Source organism: Ziziphus jujuba, chromosome 6, assembly GCF_031755915.1.
Source record: "Ziziphus jujuba cultivar Dongzao chromosome 6, ASM3175591v1".
Classification (NCBI taxonomy): domain Eukaryota; kingdom Viridiplantae; phylum Streptophyta; class Magnoliopsida; order Rosales; family Rhamnaceae; genus Ziziphus; species Ziziphus jujuba.
The window spans coordinates 4541864-4562201 of record NC_083384.1 but is presented as its reverse complement, the minus strand read 5'-3'; the positions used below and the strand labels follow the sequence as shown (position 1 = coordinate 4562201).

The following is a 20338-nucleotide window of genomic DNA, read 5'->3' as shown; positions in this document are numbered from 1 at the left end:
TCCTTTCTAGAACTCTCTTGGTCAAAAGTGTATGTGCCAACATTAACTTTCCCACTGACATCTTTAGTAGGATTCAATATTGATTGCCTAATATCCTTTTGTGTTCGAAGAGGACACCTTTTAAAATGATCAAGTAAATGTTTTGTTGCATTTTTACTCTCTACTCCTAGTTTCTTACTACAATAATTACATAGGCCTTTTCCACCCCATCTATCTTTACCTTTTTAAAATGATTCCCACAACCAAAATCAATTTTCTTTTTCCAATTACTTGACTATTATCCTCATCACATACCTCTATTGGAGTTTACTTTTCTTGACTAGATATTTCTTGAGGAGTATTAATTGGAGTCGAACTGTTTTTAACAGGTGTTGATTGTGCTTGATCCTTGTCATGTGGATTGCTTCCAATTGAAGGTGGATTGATATTTCCTATCGAACCACTAGCTTCGACCATAATTTACCTTAAAAAAAAATAGCATAATGAGTAAATATGCACTACACCGGATGAAAATGGCTTGCTCAACTTGTTCTTAAAGAAAACTCTTTTTCTTTTATTTCTTTTTTTTTTAATTTTTATATTTTATTGATAAACACTCCAGCAAAGATGGGCCTTGAGGGTTCCACACTCTTGCAAGTTGGGTCACATATGGTTGGGTCAAACATTAATTTCCTAGTTTGGTGACAGCAAAGGTAAAGAGTTTCAGACATCTATGTAATGAGTAAATATGCAACAGACTAGATGAAAATGGCTTGTTCTATTTGTTCTTAAAGAAAAGTCTTTTTCTTTTATTTATTTTTTTTTTTGAATTTTTATATTTTATTGATAAACACTCTAGCAAAGATGGCCTTGAAAGTTCCACACTCTTGCAAGTTGGGTCACATATGTTTGGGTCAAACATTAATTTCATAGTTTGGTGATAGCAAAGGTAAAGAGTTCCAGACTTATATATAATGAGTAAATATGCAACAGACCGGATGAAAATGGCTTGCTCTACTTGTTCTTAAAGAAAACTCTTTTTCTTTTATTTTTCTTTTTTTAATTTTTATATTTTTATTGATAAACACTTTGGCAAAGATGGGCCTTGAGAGTTTTAGACTTTTGGTGACAGCAAAGGTAAAGAACTTCTATGTGCACAGAGAACTAAAAAGACCCCTCTATGGTCTGAAAATGAAGAATAATAAACTAAAATCAAAGCCAAACAAAGAACTATCTATGCAAATGAAACCATGATGGCATCGTAAAAAGGATGTAGGGATATTTAATGAATTTGAAAAAAAAAATCAGAAAGATTATTCATTTTAATTACTCAATCATTTTAAGCAGAAAGTCATATTTATTATTTACACATATTTATTATTTTCTTTTTCTCATTTATTCTAAGGCCCGAATTCTAAGAAATTTTTTGAAGGTGGGGTGAGGATCAGCCAGGAATTGAGGTTGTGGCAAATAAAAAGGCTACTTGAATATCATTCAAAAAAATTTTGGAGTGTCTAGTATGCCACCAATTAGTAACCCAAGAGTCCATACTTTTATTAAATGAGAGAGAGATCCACCAAGGCAAAAATACTATAAATGAAAGATATATAAGGGAAATGAATGCTTTCTTTTTTGCCATTTTTTCGTATGGGAATTTTTAAATGAACTCGCCTCATTTGTTGACTCAATACTACTATTTCTATCAAGCATCGGTTATATTACTTTAAAAGTTATAGAGCCCATGAATCTATTTCCTATTTTTTATTTGTGATTTAGTTAAGCGGTTAGTCCTTGGATTTAGAAAGAATACAGAAAAACAATACCAAAATACAATAAGAAAGAGTGCACTTCAAATAAAAAAGAAAAAGAAAAAAAGAAGCAATTTCATTTTATGATTGTTCCTTGTTCGTTTGCGTTTAGCTCGAATGAGCGTTCTGAAGAATCTTCAGTTAAGTTGTGCTATATAAAAAAGAGGATTCTTGAGTTTTTGTTTTTTCCCTCTCGCTAAGAAAGCTGTCATTCTCCAAATCCGAAGTAACTTTCATCAACTAGCACTGTTATGATGTGAACTTTTAGGAGTTATTCATTGAGTTGCCTAGATCTAAACTAAAATACGAACATCCCTTTCATATGATTTCTTATAGATATCCACATACATATATTGAAATTACATTTCAGAAGTTCATCGCGATATTGATCCATTTGAAAATAGCTCTAATTCAGTTACTCATATATCATGTTTACAATTCATACGAGCTTATGCTCGAAAGAAGCCACATGTTATACCATATTCTAATAAATCGATATCCGTGATATGATTTACGTAAGTCTTGAAAAAAAAAATTTGATAGATTTTTCCCCATCGTATTTAAAAAAAATTGTTTTTTTGATCATGAAGAGATAAAGAAACCATTGCAATTGCCGGAAAAACTAAGCCCACTAGATGCACCAAAATAGAGGGTAAGGTGTTAAGAATTGTCATAGAATGGGTACCTCGATTTAATATTTGATTTCTACCTGTTATTTGTTGTTATATTAATCTTTTAACCTGTTATAAAGATATCTTATAATTCATATAATAATTATACTATTATATTGTGTATACATGGAAAAACTAAGCCCACAAAGGCACAAAAATAGAGGGTAAGGTGTTAAGAATTGTCATAGAATGGGTACCTTGATTTAATGTTTGATTTGCAGTTGTTGTTTATTGTTATATTAATCTTTTAACCTGTTATAAAGATATCTTATAATTCATATAATAATTATACTATTATACTGAGTATACCTAAGTGAGTATATACAGTAATTAATATTAATTATTAGGAATCTACAATGTAGGAGTCTACAGACTAATATATATATATTTTTAATATATTTAATATATATTAAAAAAAAGAAAAAAATTATTATAAGTCTGTAAAGTATATAATAGACTAGAATATACTAAGTACGTATATAATATAATTAATGTAAATCAAAAATGTAAATATGTAAATAAAATAAGTAAATAAATAGGCTTATTCATCTTTCTACATGTATGATAATTCACTTTTTTATTATGTTCATTATTTATTTTTATTATTCTTGATTTTTGTTTTTCCCTTCGCAAAAGAATTCATTATAATACGATCTGACAAAAGAGATTCTTAGTAAAATTAGGGATTCTTGAGGGATATAGAAAGATGCAGGATCCTCTCGCCCAATTTCATGGACGAAAGAGACAAAATTCACTCTTTTTATTTTGTTTGATAGAGATTTCCTGACCTGATTAGTAATCAGGGCTATCGATAAAAAAAAAAGTATCCGCATGATTCTTTTTCCAATTTAATCTTATGTTACCAAAGAAAAATCCATTCTTGGAATTTTGACTTTGCTTCTTATAAATTAAATAACTACTTGGTTACTATAAAACAAGTAATAAATTTAAAACAAGTAATAAAATTTTCAATTTATTAAATTTAATAATTTATTAAATATTAAATTAAGGATAAGGATATATGGCTCTCCTTAATTTTATTTTTGATTTCATTGTTCGATTCAAAGGAAAGAAAGTATGGAGTTGAAATAACTCACTCAGAACACATTTTAAAGGATTACATGGTACGATTGGATCAAATAAGCCCTTATGGAATAAATATTCAGCCGCATGTGCACCCTCGGGTATTGTCTTATTCAATGTTTGTTCAATTACTCTCGTACCCGTAAATGCAACGTAGGCATTTGGTTCGGAAATAATGATATCTCCCAACATACCAAAACTTGCTGTCACCCCACTCATAGTAGGAGATGAAAGGATTGATACATAGAATAACTTATTATTTGATTGATAATAATATAAAGCAAAATATATTTTAACCATTTGCATCAAGCTCAAACTTCCTTCTTGCATACATGCTCTTCCAGAAGCACACACTAAAATAAGAGGTAAAAATTTATTGGTAGTATGTTCGATCAAATATGTGATTTTCTCGCCCACTACCAATCCCATACTACCCCCCATAAATTGAAAATCCATAACCTCGATTGCTACAGGAATACCATTTAGTTGACTTATGCTTGCTCGAACAACATCAGTTAATCGTGTCATTCTTTGATTAAAATCAATACGATCTTTATACAGCTCCTCCCGCAAATGAAATTTTATGGGATCCCTAGAGACCATATCTTCATCCAAAGGCTCCCAAGTACCTGGATCAACCGAACTTATTCTATCTGAACTAGTCATTTTCAAATGACATCCACAATGTTCATAAATATTCATTTGAAATTAAAAAAATTTCTTATAATTTAATCCATAACAATTTTCGCTTTGCACCCACAAATATTTGTATTTTTCAGTTATCTCTAAGTCACTTTTTCTGTCTTTTATTTGTATTTGATTTAGAGGAAATGCCAAATCATTTTTCTTTCTCTCATTTCAGCTAGAGCTTTCTTTAATTTTTTTTTCTTTTAAAATTTTATTTAATTTTAATTAGTTTTCTTTTAGTTGAGTTAGAGCTCTCTCTAAATCCCCTTTTCTTTTTCTTATTTCAGTTGGAGCTATCTCAAACTCTATTTTTCTTAGAGTTTTTGCACTATCATTCGTACTAGTTCGTATACTGGAACTCCCGCTTTTACTACTCTTATCACTTTTGCCACGAATGTAACTATAAATGTAGCTGTCATTGGAATTGACACCACTACTTAAAATATAAAGATCAATACTGATTTGAGAATGAAGTTGATTGTCAATGCAACTAGTAATGTGATTATTCCAACTATATTTAGTATCATACATGTAACGGTAATAGTGAGGATCATCATCTTAGATACATTATTGGGATAACTAGAATTCTGATAACTATAAATAGTACTTTTTGGTGCACTTAGAAAAGAACGATCGGTATCAGTCTCAAAAATTTGATTTTCAATATCAAAATATATGGAGTAATGGTCCTTATTACTATCCCTAAAGAAAAAGGTTTGATCAGATATGAAATTTCAAATGTACCTCCTGATGTCGACTAAATGATCAATATTACTGTAACTATAATTGTTAATCTTAATTCCATTAAGAATTTTTTTATTCATATGATTTATAATCGGATCTTTATTTACACTGGTATTTTCGTTTTCAATAGGACCACAAAAACTATCCATTGATTTACTTAACCCACACCTGTATTCTAACCCTTTCCTAAACAACATCGAATTGAACCGACATTTTTCCATAGAGCTTTCTTGCCCCTATTTACATGAAAATACAATAAATGAATAGTCATTTGATAAAAATCATTTGAATATTCCGATTAGAATTTAGAATCAGAATAAGCATGTAAATCCAATCGCTAGGATTATTAACTAATAGCAAGTAGATATTGAAAAAAAAAGTGATTATCCCTTGCGAGAATTCAGAGTATCTCTTCTCTACATATGATAAAATAGGATGAAACCTTTTTTCAATTCAAAATAATTGAAAAAAGATTTTTTTTTATTATAAATAGCAAATAGCGGGTTCTTCCATGTTGTGTCAAATTCACATCGAAAAAAGAAAAAGTTGTTTTCTCGTATGAATATGAAGAACCTCTTTTTCATAAAATCTTGCCTACTAATCAGTTTCTATTCTAACACAGAATGAAAAGGATAATATACAAGATGGGTAGAAGAAATTGTGATACTCAACTCGATCCATGATCCGAAATGGTAAGATATAAGAATATATAAAACAAAAATATAATTAAGAAATGATAATTAAAATATATAATATAAAAAGTACAAAAATACACCAATCCTAAGGATCCATAGGATTAATTGTGGATCCAACACAACAATAGAAATGTTTAAGTTGTTTCGCCTTGTATTTTGTTCAAGAGCACTTGCCCATACCCAAAGATCCAAGACCTATTTTGAGCATATAAGTGGTGGAAGCCGATACGAACCCGAGTAGTGGTTTTGGTGCATTTATGGAGTTCGAGCAGTAAGAAATGGTTCTAACTCTTTACAGATTCAATAAATATCACTAAGAGGTCATGGAAACAAGTCAAGGCAGAAGTAAAACCAACTTGTATAGACTTGTATGGACATCTTCAAAATTTGGCCGAAAATGTGTTGTTTAGCCGCTGACATTGACTTTTCTTTTTCTTTGACTTATTCCAATCAAGGGGCAACGTGTGGGAATCATTATTAATCATATTTGGCACCCTAAATGACATATGGAAGCTGATTTGGAGGCCAAACAAGCTGGAGATTGATCAAAGATACCTTAGTAGTCAAACTAGTCAACTAGTTTCCTAATTTGATTTTGACTTTTTGTTTTAGGAAATTAGTCCTTTATTTGGTTTCTATTTATTCATTTGCTCAACAAATCAACTTAGGAAAGTTATTTTTTTATTATTTTAATTGTTAATTAGTTAATTCCTAATTCAAAATAAAAGAATTAATTAATTAAAATTAGATTAGGAAAGGAGGAGACTTTCGGCCATATTAGGAATCTTCATTGCATGGCCGGTTTTACCTATTGTAATTAGGGTTTATTTTATTTTCTCTTAGCCTATAAAAGGGCTTGTTTTTTAGGAAGAAACACCATTAATAATATTCAGAATTTATTTTGTGAGACTGAATTTCTCTTTGTTCTTTTGAACACCTAAAACACCATTAGTGAGTGAGTGTTTGAGTTTGACTTATCAATAGAAAATCCATCACCCATTGTGGCGTCTTCGATATACCAAAGTTTTTAATCACAATTTGGTTAGGGGTTGAGGTGACCATTAGATCTTGAACATAATTGTAACACCCCGTCCCAAATCGCACCGGAATCCGTGCATGTTGACCGAGGTTGACCGTTGACCGAAGGGGTCAAAAGTTGACTTTTTGACTCGGTGAGAATTTCGAGTTGACCAGGGTACCGTGGCGAAGTGCACGATGCCACGAGTTCGTAGACTGGTAGCACGTCGAAAAACGGAGCTACGGTTTGAAAGTTATGGGCAAAACAAGTTGAAGTGTAAACTGTCCAAAAGGTGCCGGGAGTTGACTTTTTCTTGTAATGTAATTTTGAGTTGACTCTTGTATGGTTGTAAAGTACTCGTCGATACGAGTTCATACACTAGCGGCACGCTTAAATCGGACATTTGGTTAAAAAGTTACGGACGTTTGAAATTCGCCGGGTACCGTATTATTTTAATATATCTGACTTAAGTGCACAGTAACGCCACGTGTCAGCTTCTGATTGGTTCACGTGGCATGAACAGTGTCACGCAGGGGTTTTATTTGTTAAAACACTCGGGGAAGAGAGAGAAAGAGAGAGAGGAGAGAGAGAGAGAGAGTCACCGACCGCCGATCATTTTCACGTTTTCCGGCCTATTTACTGTACACGCGCCGGCCAACCAGGTTGCCCACCTCATTTCCGGCAAAACCTCCAAATTTCATGGCGAACGGCCGCCGGACGCGCCCGGATCGGACGTCCGAAGTTTGGCGGCGATTTTTCCCCCTCCACCGCCGGCCACCGCGAAGCGGCACTGTTTCGGCCGATCTACAGTACACGCGCCAGCTAGCCTTGATCCTCTCCTCAAGTCCGGCCTACCCACCAAAAATCACGGCCATCGGACCACCGACGCGCCGGGATCGGAGCGTTTTCCGGCGAGGGGTCGGAAATCTTCAAACGGTGATTTCTCCGCCATCCGACCTCCGTTTTGCTCACCGCCGGTCCCGTTGGATTGCTCTCCTCACGATCTACGAGTCTGCAAAATTTCACAGCCAACGGCCACCGCACGCGCCGCCGCCAGCGACGGTTGCCGGTGACCGCGGTGGCTCGCCGGAAAATACTATTCCGGCGAGTACCCGAAATTCCGGCCAGCTCCAGTCCGCAGTGTTCGAGCTCCTGAACCCAAATCCGGCATCCGTTTCCGCCAATTCGTGATGGTTTGGGAGAATTGCGGAGCCGAAACCCGAAAAGCTTCCCGATAAAATTCCGATCCCGTCGGGTACGATCATCGGAAATTGAGACCGAATCTGTGATCAGCATCACTCGAGCTTCGATTCGGTATATAACTCGTAAATTCTAGATATCGTTTGTGTTTTGACCCCCCGGGTACCGGGTATTATTTACCCGAATAAAATATTAATTTATTTGATTGTTTGTGAATTTTGTTCTAGGAGCACCGGTGAGTCGTAGAATTGATCCCGTAGTGGATCATGGGTTAATTGCGTGCTCCAGGTGAGTGACCCACCTTCAAATTAATTTTGGGGAATTTAATTGATGAATATATTATGTGTGAATTAAATATTTGGAATTTAATTTCTATGTGCCAAATATTTATTGGATTTATTGTAGAATTATTTATGAATTTATTGGATTTAAGAAAATGCGAATTCTACAAATTTATGCCGCGTGGAATTATTTTATGGTTTTGAGGATTTTGAAATTGGTGTGGTTTTAATGGTAAATTGGGCATGATTTGATTTTCAAATATTTCAAAGAAAATATTTGGTTATATTGGTGATTTCAATTTTTATAAAATATGCCCATGGAATATTATGAGATTTGATTATGATATTTCGAGAAATTATTTATGCTTGGAAAAATATGGATATTTGAATTGATGGATTTGGAAGTTGGTGGATTTGAAAATCATGGAATTTATGGTATGGATTATAAGGAAATTATGGAGAATTTCCGGGTTCAAGCGGATGGACTATGCCCGCTATGTTTATGAAAAATGTGAAATTTGTTATATAATTTAAATATGTGGATTTTATGATTTTTAGATGCACCGTGCACATACTGGTGTTCTGATTATGTGATATGGATATTGTGCACACGGATATGATTAGCGCGCAGGTGGGTATGAGTAGCGCGCAGGTGATATTATGAGGGTGTCCTGTGGATGCCATCGGAGAGGGCGGCCACCCCCCTTTGGCCGGGACACTAGGTTAGCAGCGGCGCAGTGGGACGCCACGCGACCGTATGCCGGTTTCTCTCTATAACCTCCTGTCTGGCAGTACCTCGGGACGCTGGGTACTCTGGCGCCACTGGTATATAGTGGGTGCATCAAATGATTTCAGAACTGTGTTTTAAAAATAAAATGTTTTGAATCTGTATTGGAATTAAAAATATAATTATTACTGTTCTGGTATTTATTTGATGTCTTGATTTTCGGGGAATATGAATCAAGGGTTTTATGAAAAGGTTTTAAAAGGGGAACTTTTCCAACTGAGAGAATTGTAAGGGTTTTGAGAGAAATTATTATTTTCCAATTAATTATTATCTATCTACTGTATTACCGTGGTATTATATTGTATAGTAGATATGGTCACTCACTGAGATGATTAGCATCTCACACTCTTAAATTCCGTTCCTCTAGGTTCCAGGTTGTCGGTGTTCATTCGGAGCGGACTTGATCTTCCTCGCTGTTTTACTTCGTGAAGTACCCTGTTCATCTTTATTGCAGTTGTACTATTTCTTTCATTCTTGTTGTATTTATTATGCACTGGATTACTGTATTTATTTTGAAGTGCTGAAAATTGTGGAACCAATTTGTAGTATTGTGGGAGGAATAAGGGGATATTTTTTAAGTGTGTTTTCAGTGCAGGTAAATTTATGGTAAGTAAATCCCTTAGGGGAGGTGCTGCTGGATTTTCCGTTAGAAGGTTCGGTGGTATTTCCCTGGGATCAGGGCTTGTTTAGGGTTCCGGGGAGGTATTCTGGACGGGACCTGACAGTTGGTATCAGAGCATAGGTTCTTGTAATCCTAAGGGACTGTGCATTGTTATGTGTCCCATCCGTGTCTAGTCTCTCGTTTTACCCGCGTGAAAGCGTTCTTTCCGTTTGTCTCGAAGTAAATTCGTTGCTCGAGTTTGAATAGCTCTAATCTTCGAGGGTGTCAATTAGGATCATTTAGCCTAACGGGGAATTTCTATGGCCTAGTCGATGGTCGAGGATGCCTTTTCTTTTTGAAGGTCAAGCTTATCATCGTGAATGGTATCCATTTTGTTCATGGAGAAGAAGGATGATTGCCTAAGGATGTGTGTCGATCGATTTCAAGGCGTAAAAATATTTTTTCCGATCGTTTATCAAAAATTAAATGCTTTTCAAAGTGGTATTTAAATTTAAAAGTGTTTTATTCAAGTATTTTTGGTTTGTGCTCGTACGTGTATTTGTATGTTATATTGTTTGATATTATACTGCACCATATGGAGGCGGCGAACCAATTTGGTCCATGTAGAGCTAGCCCCATGATCATGTTGCCTACGAGCCCGGGGAATTGGACAGCCAATATAGGCAACCACCCTGGTTTGTATTGGTAGCAGAGTGTCGGCGATAGTTGGAATCATGGATTACGTAACATGTAGAAGATGTCGTACGTACCTCCATTACAAGCGTGCATATTTTATTTTATGCTATGGATTTTAAGATATGATTTTGTGCACTTATTCATGTTTTTATTATTATTTCAATGTGGAGTTTTAACAATTGCCTATGCAAGTTAGGTATATTTGAAAAATATATTTTATTATTTGTTTTATGTTATGGTTTTTCCAAGAGCGACTTAAGGGTTAAATATCGCCAGTCGAGAATCCAAAGCAGGGTATCGTTGAGTTCAAAAGGGAGATCCTAAAGAAAGCACGCGATTCAAGGTATGCGATACACCCCAAGGGTACCAAGACGTATGGAATGCTCACTAGATGACATTGTGGTTTGGCACGATAAAGGAAGTTGCAAGATCCGAATAAAGGTACTTAGGTCACCGATAAGTAAAAGTAGGGAGATGTAAATATGGATTTCGTGCTTAAACTATCATTCACAAAGAGAAGGTACGACAGCGTTTAGAGAATCAAGCAAGATCCGGATAGCGACTAAAGTTCTACTTGGTGGTTGATGAGGTTAATGAGATGAGGATGATTCCTTAGGCATGGTTGGATGTTTAAGCATGATTATTTTTCATTCTAGAAGCTAAGATCTTGATATCTTATTTCCTTGGAGATTTAAGGTTCGTATTGGTGGTGCTTTATCGATTCAAGGTGGTTGATATTGGTGGTGATAATTTACAATGATAAGGAGTATGATTTTTGGGACGGAGTTAGAATTTAAGAAGTGTGGAATACTTTATTGGGTTAAGGATCTAGTGATTTGTTCATAGTATTGGTGGTGATGCTAGAATTAAGATTTAAATTTCTTATTGCTTGAGGTATGGATTCATGGAATTTATTTGAAATGGGGGAAACTTAGGGTTTTCAAGAATGGTATTTGGATGTTGAGAATTTTATTCATGACCTTGATGAATTTAGTTAAAAGAAAGATTGATGTTTGTCGAGGTTAAGACTATTGGTTAATCAATGAGGAGCAAGGGTTTTATAATTGTAAGTACTAGGAGGGTAATCGAAGACAAGTGAATTAATCTCAATCTTAACTTGGTGATACCAGTATTTGAGGAAATTAGACTTAAGTTCTAATCTTACCTTTTAAAGTGCTGATCGAGTCACGAGAGTTGGTTGTTGGTTTAAGGATGCATGCTTTAGAAGCACCTTATGGTTAGCGTTCGACTATGACCAAGACTTGCAGATCGTGTTCTCGTGGACCAATTTGAATATCCTTAATTAGTGGGCATGAGAATGAAAGTTGCACAAGAGGAAAGTTAAAGTCACTATTAGGCGTGATGGTAGTGTAGTGATAGTGGATAAGGCCTCTAGTATACTTGCTAAGTTACGCTGCCAACAAGTGGAAGCGGGAAAGCAGACATCGGCATGCAGCGTAATTCATGTGTTGTTGCTACAAAAGAACATCGAATACCTGTCAGTCGAGGAAGCGATGTGGAAACTCGAGGCACTACTTGTATGGAGCCACATGCCAAATCTATACCGACCACAAGAGCCTCAAGTATATTTTCACACAGAAGGAGTTAAATATGAGGCAAAGGCGATGGATGGAGTTGTTAAAGGATTATGACTGTGTGATTGATTATCACCCGGGTAAGGCGAATGTAGTGGCAGATGCTTTGAGTAGGAAGGCTACTGGATCCCTTGCTCACGTCCAAGTCGTCCAACTACCTCTCATGGTGGAGTTGAAGAAGATGGGGGTGTTAATGCATATGCACCCTTCAGGAGTTCTTATGGCTAGCTTCCAGGTACGACCGGTGTTGGTGGATCGTATAGTAGAGACCCAAATGGAAGATCCTAAGTTGAGGACAATTAAGGGCAAGGTACAAGAAGGTCTTGATCCGAATTTTCAATAAGGAGGGATGGAGCCCTCGTGTATAAAGGACGACTTTGCGTTCCGGATATCTCAGGACTCAAGGAGATTTTAGAGGAGGCGCACAGCTCGATGTATGCGATGCATCCGGGAAGTACCAAGATGTACCGGACGCTTGTTAAGTATTATTGGTGGATTGGTATGAAGAGAGAAGTGGCAGACTTCGTATCAAAGTGTTTGATTTGTCAACAAGTGAAAGCAGAAAGACAGAAGCCTTTGGGACTACTCCAATCCTTACCGATTCCCGTGTGGAAGTGGGAAGAACTCAACATGGACTTCGTATTCAAGCTTCCTTCCACACCTAGAAGGTACGACGGCATTTGGGTAATCATTGATCGTCTCACCAAGTCGGCACACTTCCTACCGGTACGAGAACGTTTTTCACCCGAGAAGTTAGCCCAGTTGTTCGTGCAAGGCATACGTGGGATCAGTTCAAGATGGCCTTCTCTACTGAGTTTTGTCCTCCTGCCTACCGTGAAGCAAGAAGGAGAGAGTTCGAGGAACTACGACAGGGGAACATGACGGTGACAGAGTACGAGAGGAGATTCCGAGAACTATCAGAATTCTACATGCACCTAATTCCCGACGATCACACGAAGAAGGTGAGGTTCATAGACGGATTGAAAGAGAGCATCGGCTACACCCTTTCTGGATCAGTACATCCCACCTATCAGTCCGCCAGGGATGCAGCGCTCGAGCTAGAGAGACAGGAGGAGATACACAGACCCTCGAGGCGTAGATCATTCGAAGGTTCGTATAGCGGAGTACCTCGACAGGGGGCAGCTAAGAAGAGCCATAGCTCAGGCTCAGACAGTGATGGGTTAAGCCCACGAGGCATATTCCAGAGGAGAGATAGTTATCGCATGCCCCAGCCAGCTCGCCATTCGATCAGTGTGGATGCAAGCTCGTATCAGCAGTCACGCATTGGTTCTCCGCGGATTTGTCCACTTTGTAGGGGGAATCATTCTGGGCAGTGTCAGATGGATGGTTTATGCTTTCGGTGTGGGCAGCCAGGCCACATAAGGAGGGATTGCCCTTATGGTAGCGGCAGTGTGCTAGAAGCAGGTCGACGGACACAGCATACGGGGATATTTCTAGGACAGAGTTCCCAGGGGAGTCAGCCAGTAGGAGTTTCTTCGGGATCAGTCCAGCCGTCTGCAGGATCCAGTCGAGGTAGAGGAAGGAGACCCCAGCAGACAAGTCAAGGCCGGGTGTTTGCTATGACGCAGCAGGGAGCCAGGACTACGCCCAATGATTTCACAGATCAAGTGATGGAAGCAGACCTGATCTTGTTTGATCTATCCGGACTTGAAGTAGTGTTGGGCATGGATTGGTTGGCAAGGAACTACTTAGTCGAGGAAGCGACATGGGAGCCCGAAGCGCAGGTGCGTGATCAGAACCCTTGTTTGTTCCAGTGACGCGCGGAAATTTCGAGGACGAAATTTTTGTAAGGGGGGAAGGCTGTAACACCCCGTCCCAAATCGAACTGGAATCCGTGCACGTTGACCGAGGTTGACCGTTGACGGTTGACCGAAGGGGTCAAAAGTTGACTTTTTGACTCGGTGAGAATTTCGAGTTGACCAGGGTACCGTGGCGAAGTGCACGATGCCACGAGTTCGTAGACTGGTAGCACGTCGAAAACGGAGCTACGGTTTGAAAGTTATGGGCAAAACAAGTTGAAGTGTAAACTGTCCAAAAGGTGCCGGGAGTTGACTTTTTCTTGTAATGTAATTTTGAGTTGACTCTTGTATGGTTGTAAAGTACTCGTCGATACGAGTTCATACACTAGCGGCACGCTTAAATCGGACATTTGGTTAAAAAGTTACGGACGTTTAAAATTCGCCGGGTACCGTATTATTTTAATATATCTGACTTAAGTGCACAGTAACGCCATGTGTCAGCTTCTGATTGGTTCACGTGGCATGAACAGTGTCACGCAGGGGTTTTATTTGTTAAAACACTCGGGGAAGAGAGAGAAAGAGAGAGAGGAGAGAGAAAGAGAGAGAGGAGAGAGAGAGAGAGAGTCACCGGCCGTCGATCATTTTCACGTTTTCCGGCCTATTTACTGTACACGCACCAGCCAGCCAGGTTGCCCACCTCATTTCCGGCAAAACCTCCAAATTTCATGGCGAACGGCCGCCGAACGCGCCCGGATCGGACGTCCGAAGTTTGGCGGCGATTTTTCCCCCTCCACCGCCGGCCACAGCGAAGCGGCACTGTTCGGGCCGATATACAGTACACGCGCCTACTAGCCTTGATCCTCTCCTCAAGTCCGGCCTACCCACCAAAAATCACGGCCATCGGACCACCGACGCACCGGGATCGGAGCGTTTTCCGGCGAGGGGTCGGAAATCTTCAAACGGTGGATATTATGAGATTTGATTATGATATTTCGAGAAATTATTTATGCTTGGAAAAATATGGATATTTGAATTGATGGATTTGGAAGTTGGTGGATTTGAAAATCATGGAATTTATGGTATGGATTATAAGGAAATTATGGAGAATTTCCGGGTTCAAGCGGATGGACTATGCCCGCTATGTTTATGAAAAATGTGAAATTTGTTATATAATTTAAATATGTGGATTTTATGATTTTTAGATGCACCGTGCACGTACTGGTGTTCTGATTATGTGATATGGATATTGTGCACACGGATATGATTAGCGCGCAGGTGGGTATGAGTAGCGCGCAGGTGATATTATGAGGGTGTCCTGTGGATGCCATCGGAGAGGGCGGCCACCCCCCTTTGGCCGGGACACTAGGTTAGCAGCGGCGCAGTGGGACGCCACGCGACCGTATGCCGGTTTCTCTCTATAACCTCTTGTCTGGCAGTACCTCGGGACGCTGGGTACTCTGGCGCCACTGGTATATAGTGGGTGCATCAAATGATTTCAGAACTGTGTTTTAAAAATAAAATGTTTTGAATCTGTATTGGAATTAAAAATATAATTATTACTGTTCTGGTATTTATTTGATGTCTTGATTTTCGGGGAATATGAATCAAGGGTTTTATGAAAAGGTTTTAAAAGGGGAACTTTTCCAACTGAGAGAATTGTAAGGGTTTTGAGAGAAATTATTATTTTCCAATTAATTATTATCTATCTACTGTATTACCGTGGTATTATATTGTATAGTAGATATGGTCACTCACTGAGATGATTAGCATCTCACACTCTTAAATTCCGTTCCTCTAGGTTCCAGGTTGTCGGTGTTCATTCGGAGCGGACTTGATCTTCCTAGCTGTTTTACTTCGTGAAGTACCCTGTTCGTCTTTATTGCAGTTGTACTATTTCTTTCATTCTTGTTGTATTTATTATGCACTGGATTACTGTATTTATTTTGAAGTGCTGAAAATTGTGGAACCAATTTGTAGTATTGTGGGAGGAATAAGGGGATATTTTTGAAGTGTGTTTTCAGTGCAGGTAAATTTATGGTAAGTAAATCCCTTAGGGGAGGTGCTGCCGGATTTTCCATTAGAAGGTTCGGTGGTATTTCCCTGGGATCAGGGCTTGTCTAGGGTTCCGGGGAGGAATTCTGGACGGGACCTGACATAATTTAGATTTGGGCTAATATAATATGGGTTTAGGCGCAGGTCATCCTAGGTTCGTATTAGTTACGAGCTTGTACACATGCTTTTAAAGCTACTCGATTAGCTATGGCATCGGGCGCATTTCCCCAGGGGTGTCCTAAAGTTCTTCTACCTAACTGTAGTATGGAATCATCTCCAAAGATCTCGATCAGAGTGGGCATATGCTAAACATGAATACCCCCTGAAGGCACAGGGATAACACCTGGTAGAGAGACCCAATCTTCTATGAAATAAATATCGTGGCTTCGATCTTTTTCAATAAAATCATCTCATAGTAAATCAATAAAGCCTAAAGTGATGTCTCTTTGCCCTTCAAGTTTACCTACTACAGTACCAACGTGAATAGGACCTCCACTAGATAGACGTAACACTTTAGCTAGTACACGAAAGTGCATACCATGATTTTTCTATCTATCAACAACTGCATGCATTGCACGGTGGATGTGAAGAAGTAGACCATTATCTCAGCAATAATTAACCAAGCTAGTATTTGCAGTGAATCCCCATGTTAAGTAATGATGCATTATAATAGGAACTCCCAATTCTTTGGCAAATAGAGCCGTTTTAATAATTTCTTCGCATGTACCTACAGTAGCATTCAAGTAATGATCTTTGGTTTCACATGTTTCAGCCTTTGCTTTATAAATGACTTCAGCACAAAATAAGAAATGGTCTCTCCAATGCATAAATGGTTCAGAATTCACGTTCTCATCATCTTTGGTAAAATCAAGTCCACCATGAAGAATTCATAAACTGCTCTACCATAATTCTTAGTAGATAACCTTAATTTAAGTTTAATAGTACATCCTAATAGGGGGCAGCCATACTTGTTCAATTTATCTCTTTCAACCTAGATGTCATGAGGCGATCTTTGGAAAGTTTTAGTATAAGAAGGAGGGATTCGCAAATCCTCCAAATGTGGAGTGCGCAGGGCCTTGAACCCAAAAACATTATCCACAATGGAAGTAAACATGTTAGTAACAAAACCTTCTTCAAAAAGGTCTAAGGTGTAAGCTACATAAGCAATATATTGATTTTCTTCTCCAGGAACGGGATCAAGGCCATAGCATTGACCTTTGTAATGATCAAGATAGGTAAGCCTGTTAGTCCATATAGTTGTCCATGTACCAGTAGAAGATTCAGCAGCTACCGTAGCCCCTGCTTCCTCAGGTGGAACTCCAGGTTGAGGAGTTACTTGAAACACTGCCAAGATATCAGTATCTTTGGTTTCATAGTCAGGAGTACAATAAGTCAATTTATAATCTTTAACATTGGCTTTGAATCCAACACTTGCTTTAGTCTCTGTTTGTGGTGACATAAGTCCCTCCCTACAACTCATGAATTAAGAATTCTTGCAATACCAAGGTCTACTCTACATGAATTAGGAGTTAATGAAACCTTTCATAGGAATCTTTCATAAAATTATCAACTAATCAGAATGGTTCGTTATTAGACTATGGTATTTGATTCGCCAAATACATCATTATTGTATACTCTTTCATATGTATGGTGTAACCCGCTCTTTGTTTTTAAAAGTTTCTAATCTCTTACCTTTTTTTTAATCGAAATATCTAAGAAATTCGCTCTTGACAATAATATATGTTGTCTATGTAAATCCTAGATGTAAAAATACGCAAAATTCATTCATGAATAGAAAAAAAGGGCATAGGTATAAAAAAGAAAAATAATATTAATATAATAAATAATATAAAATAATATAATAAATATGTAACAAATAACTGGCTAGGCGTAAATCAATATGCTGACATAGGAAATAGGACATGAAATAAAGGTCGATGAGATAGAAAAAAGGAATCATAAATAGAATAGAGTTCGGGTTCAAATTCCATAGATAATATGGTTCGTATTGTCTATAATGATAGGCAAATGAAAGACTTTCTCAAGCTCTTTATTCATCATATTTTGAAAATGGATTTTGGTTGAACTTGAAAATTGACTCATTGAAATTGAATAAGTAAACAATTGGATTGCATTTGGTTGGACGGCCCTAACAAAGTCGAGTGCCAGCGCCCATTTTTTATTTCTTATTGAAATATTGAATTAACCGATTAACTTAACTTACTATCGAACATTTATTTTTGATTTCAATAATTTTTGCAAAAAATTTCGACATATTTTTATTTTATTATAAGAATCAATCCTACTACTTCTGGTCATGAGGTTCCCGTGCATGAAAAAGACAACCTGGGGCATATTGCTTAAATCATTGGTCCAGTATTGGATGTAGCTTTTCCACCGGGCAAGATGCCTAATATTTACAATGCTCTGGTAGTTAAAGGCCAAGATTCTATTGGTCAAAAAATTAATGTGACTTGTGAAGTACAGCAATTATTAAGAAATAATAGAGGTAGAGTGGTAGCTATGAGTGCTGCAGATGGTCAAACAAGAGGAATGGAAGTGATTGACATAGGAGCTCTTCTAAGTGTTCCAGTCGATGGAGCGATGCTAGGATGAATTTTCAATGTGCTTGGAGAGCTCGTTGATAATTTAGGTCCTATAGATACTCGCACAACATCTCCTATTCATAGATCTGTGCCTGCCTTTATACAGTTAGATACAAAATTATCAATTTTTGAAACATGAATTAAAGTAGTAGATCTTTTAGCCCCTTATCACCATGGAAGAAAAATTGGACTATTTAGGGGAGCGGGAGTGGGCAAAATAGCACTAATTATGGAATTGATCAACAACATTGCCAAAGCTCATGGGGGCATATCCGTTTTTGGGGGAGTAAGTGAACGTACTCATGAAGGCAATGATCTTTACATAGAAATGAAAGAATCTGGAATAATTAATGAAAAAAATATATCAGAATCAAAAGTAGCTCTAGTTTATGGTCAGATGAACAAACTGTCGGGAGCGCTTACGAGAGTTGGTTTAACTGCCCTAACTATGGTGGAATATTTTCGAGATGTTAATGAACAAGATGTACTTCTATTTACTGACAATTTCTTTCATTTTGTCCAAGCGGGATCCGAAGTATTGGCCTTGTTGGGTAGAATGCCCTTCGCTGTGGGATATCAACCCACTCTTAGTACCGAATGGGTTCTTTACAAGAAAGAATTACTTCTACCAAAGAGGGGTCCATAAATTTTATTCAAGCAGTTTATGTACCCATGGACGAATTGACCAATCTCGCTCTGACCATAACATTTGCACATTTAGATGCTACTACCATACTATCAAGAGGATTGGCTGCCAAAGGTATCTATCCAGTAGTAGATCCTTTAGATTCAATGTCAAACTTTACAATGTTACAAAGATCTTCAAGACATTATAGTTGTCCCTGAGTTGGACGAATTATCCAAAGAAGATCGCTTAACTGTAGCAAGAGCACGAAAAATTGAGTGTTTCCTATCATAACCCTTTTTCATAGCAGAATTATTTATCGATTCACCAGGGAAATATGTTGGTCTAGCATAAACAATTAGAGGATTTAAATTGATCCTTTTTGGATAATTAGGATGGTCTCCCTAAACAGGCTTTTTATTTGGTAGGTGACATCAATGAAGCTACTACGAAGGCTATGAACTTAGAAACAGAGAGCAAATTGAAGAAATGACCTTAAATCTTTGTGTACTAACCGTGAATCCAATTGTTTGGGATTCAGAAGTGAAAGAAATAATTTCATCTACTAATACTGGACAAATCGACATATTACCAAACCATGCGCCTATTGCCACAGCTTTAGATATCAGTATTTTGAGAATGCGCTTTAGCGACCAATGGTTAGCGATGGCTCTGATGGGTGGTTTTGGTAGAATAGGTAATAGTGAGATCACTGTTTTAGTAAATGATGTGGAGAAAGGTAGTGACATTGATCCACAAGAAGCTCAACAAACTCTTGAAATAGCGGAAGCAAACTTGAGTAAAGCAAAAGGCAAGAGACAAACAATTGAAGCAAATCTTGCTCTTAGACGAGCTAGGACACGAGTAGAGGCTATCAATGTGATACTGTAACTAGGTGGTGGGTCCGAATAAGCAAAATAAGGTGTATAAATAGAAGTTTTGTTTATACACCTTCTTTTATTCTGTTTGCTTCTGCCAATTGAAATTGAATAAGAATAAAATATAATTAAGTAGAATAAACTTTTAGTGAAACAAAAAAATATTTAATTTGAAATTAAATAGATAAATAGAGTAGGATGGAAAAGATACAAAATCGATAAAAGAGCATAAGTAGAGAAATGTATTAGAGATTTTTCACATTGATATCGAATAAGTTCTACCTATTATTAGATGTCAACTAATGACTCCCGCCGTATGAAAGCAATACTCTAACCACTGAGTTAAGTAGGTCATTTATCATCACAATGAGAAACAAGTGTGACCTATCACATTGATAGATTATAAATGGAATATTGTTTTAAAGCAATACTAATCAAACGAATCAAAGAGATATGATGTTGGATCATGTAATATTCATCTTGAAAAGAAATTATCTACATGATAAAATATGTATCACAAGCATAAGGGCTATAGCTCAGTTAGGTAGAGCACCTCGTTTACACGCGCGCCA

The 20338-nt window shown here is 37.4% G+C and overlaps 3 pseudogenes; 1 reads left to right on the top strand and 2 right to left on the bottom strand.

Moving 5' to 3' along the window:
• Positions 1 to 3520: 3520 nt before the first annotated feature.
• LOC125418946 (acetyl-coenzyme A carboxylase carboxyl transferase subunit beta, chloroplastic-like) lies at positions 3521 to 5193 on the bottom strand (annotated as a pseudogene).
• Positions 5194 to 15818: 10625 nt separating this feature from the next.
• LOC125419020 (ribulose bisphosphate carboxylase large chain-like) lies at positions 15819 to 17234 on the bottom strand (annotated as a pseudogene).
• Positions 17235 to 17655: 421 nt separating this feature from the next.
• On the top strand, positions 17656 to 19779 carry LOC125418945 (ATP synthase subunit beta, chloroplastic-like; annotated as a pseudogene).
• The last annotated feature ends 559 nt before the right edge of the window (positions 19780 to 20338 follow it).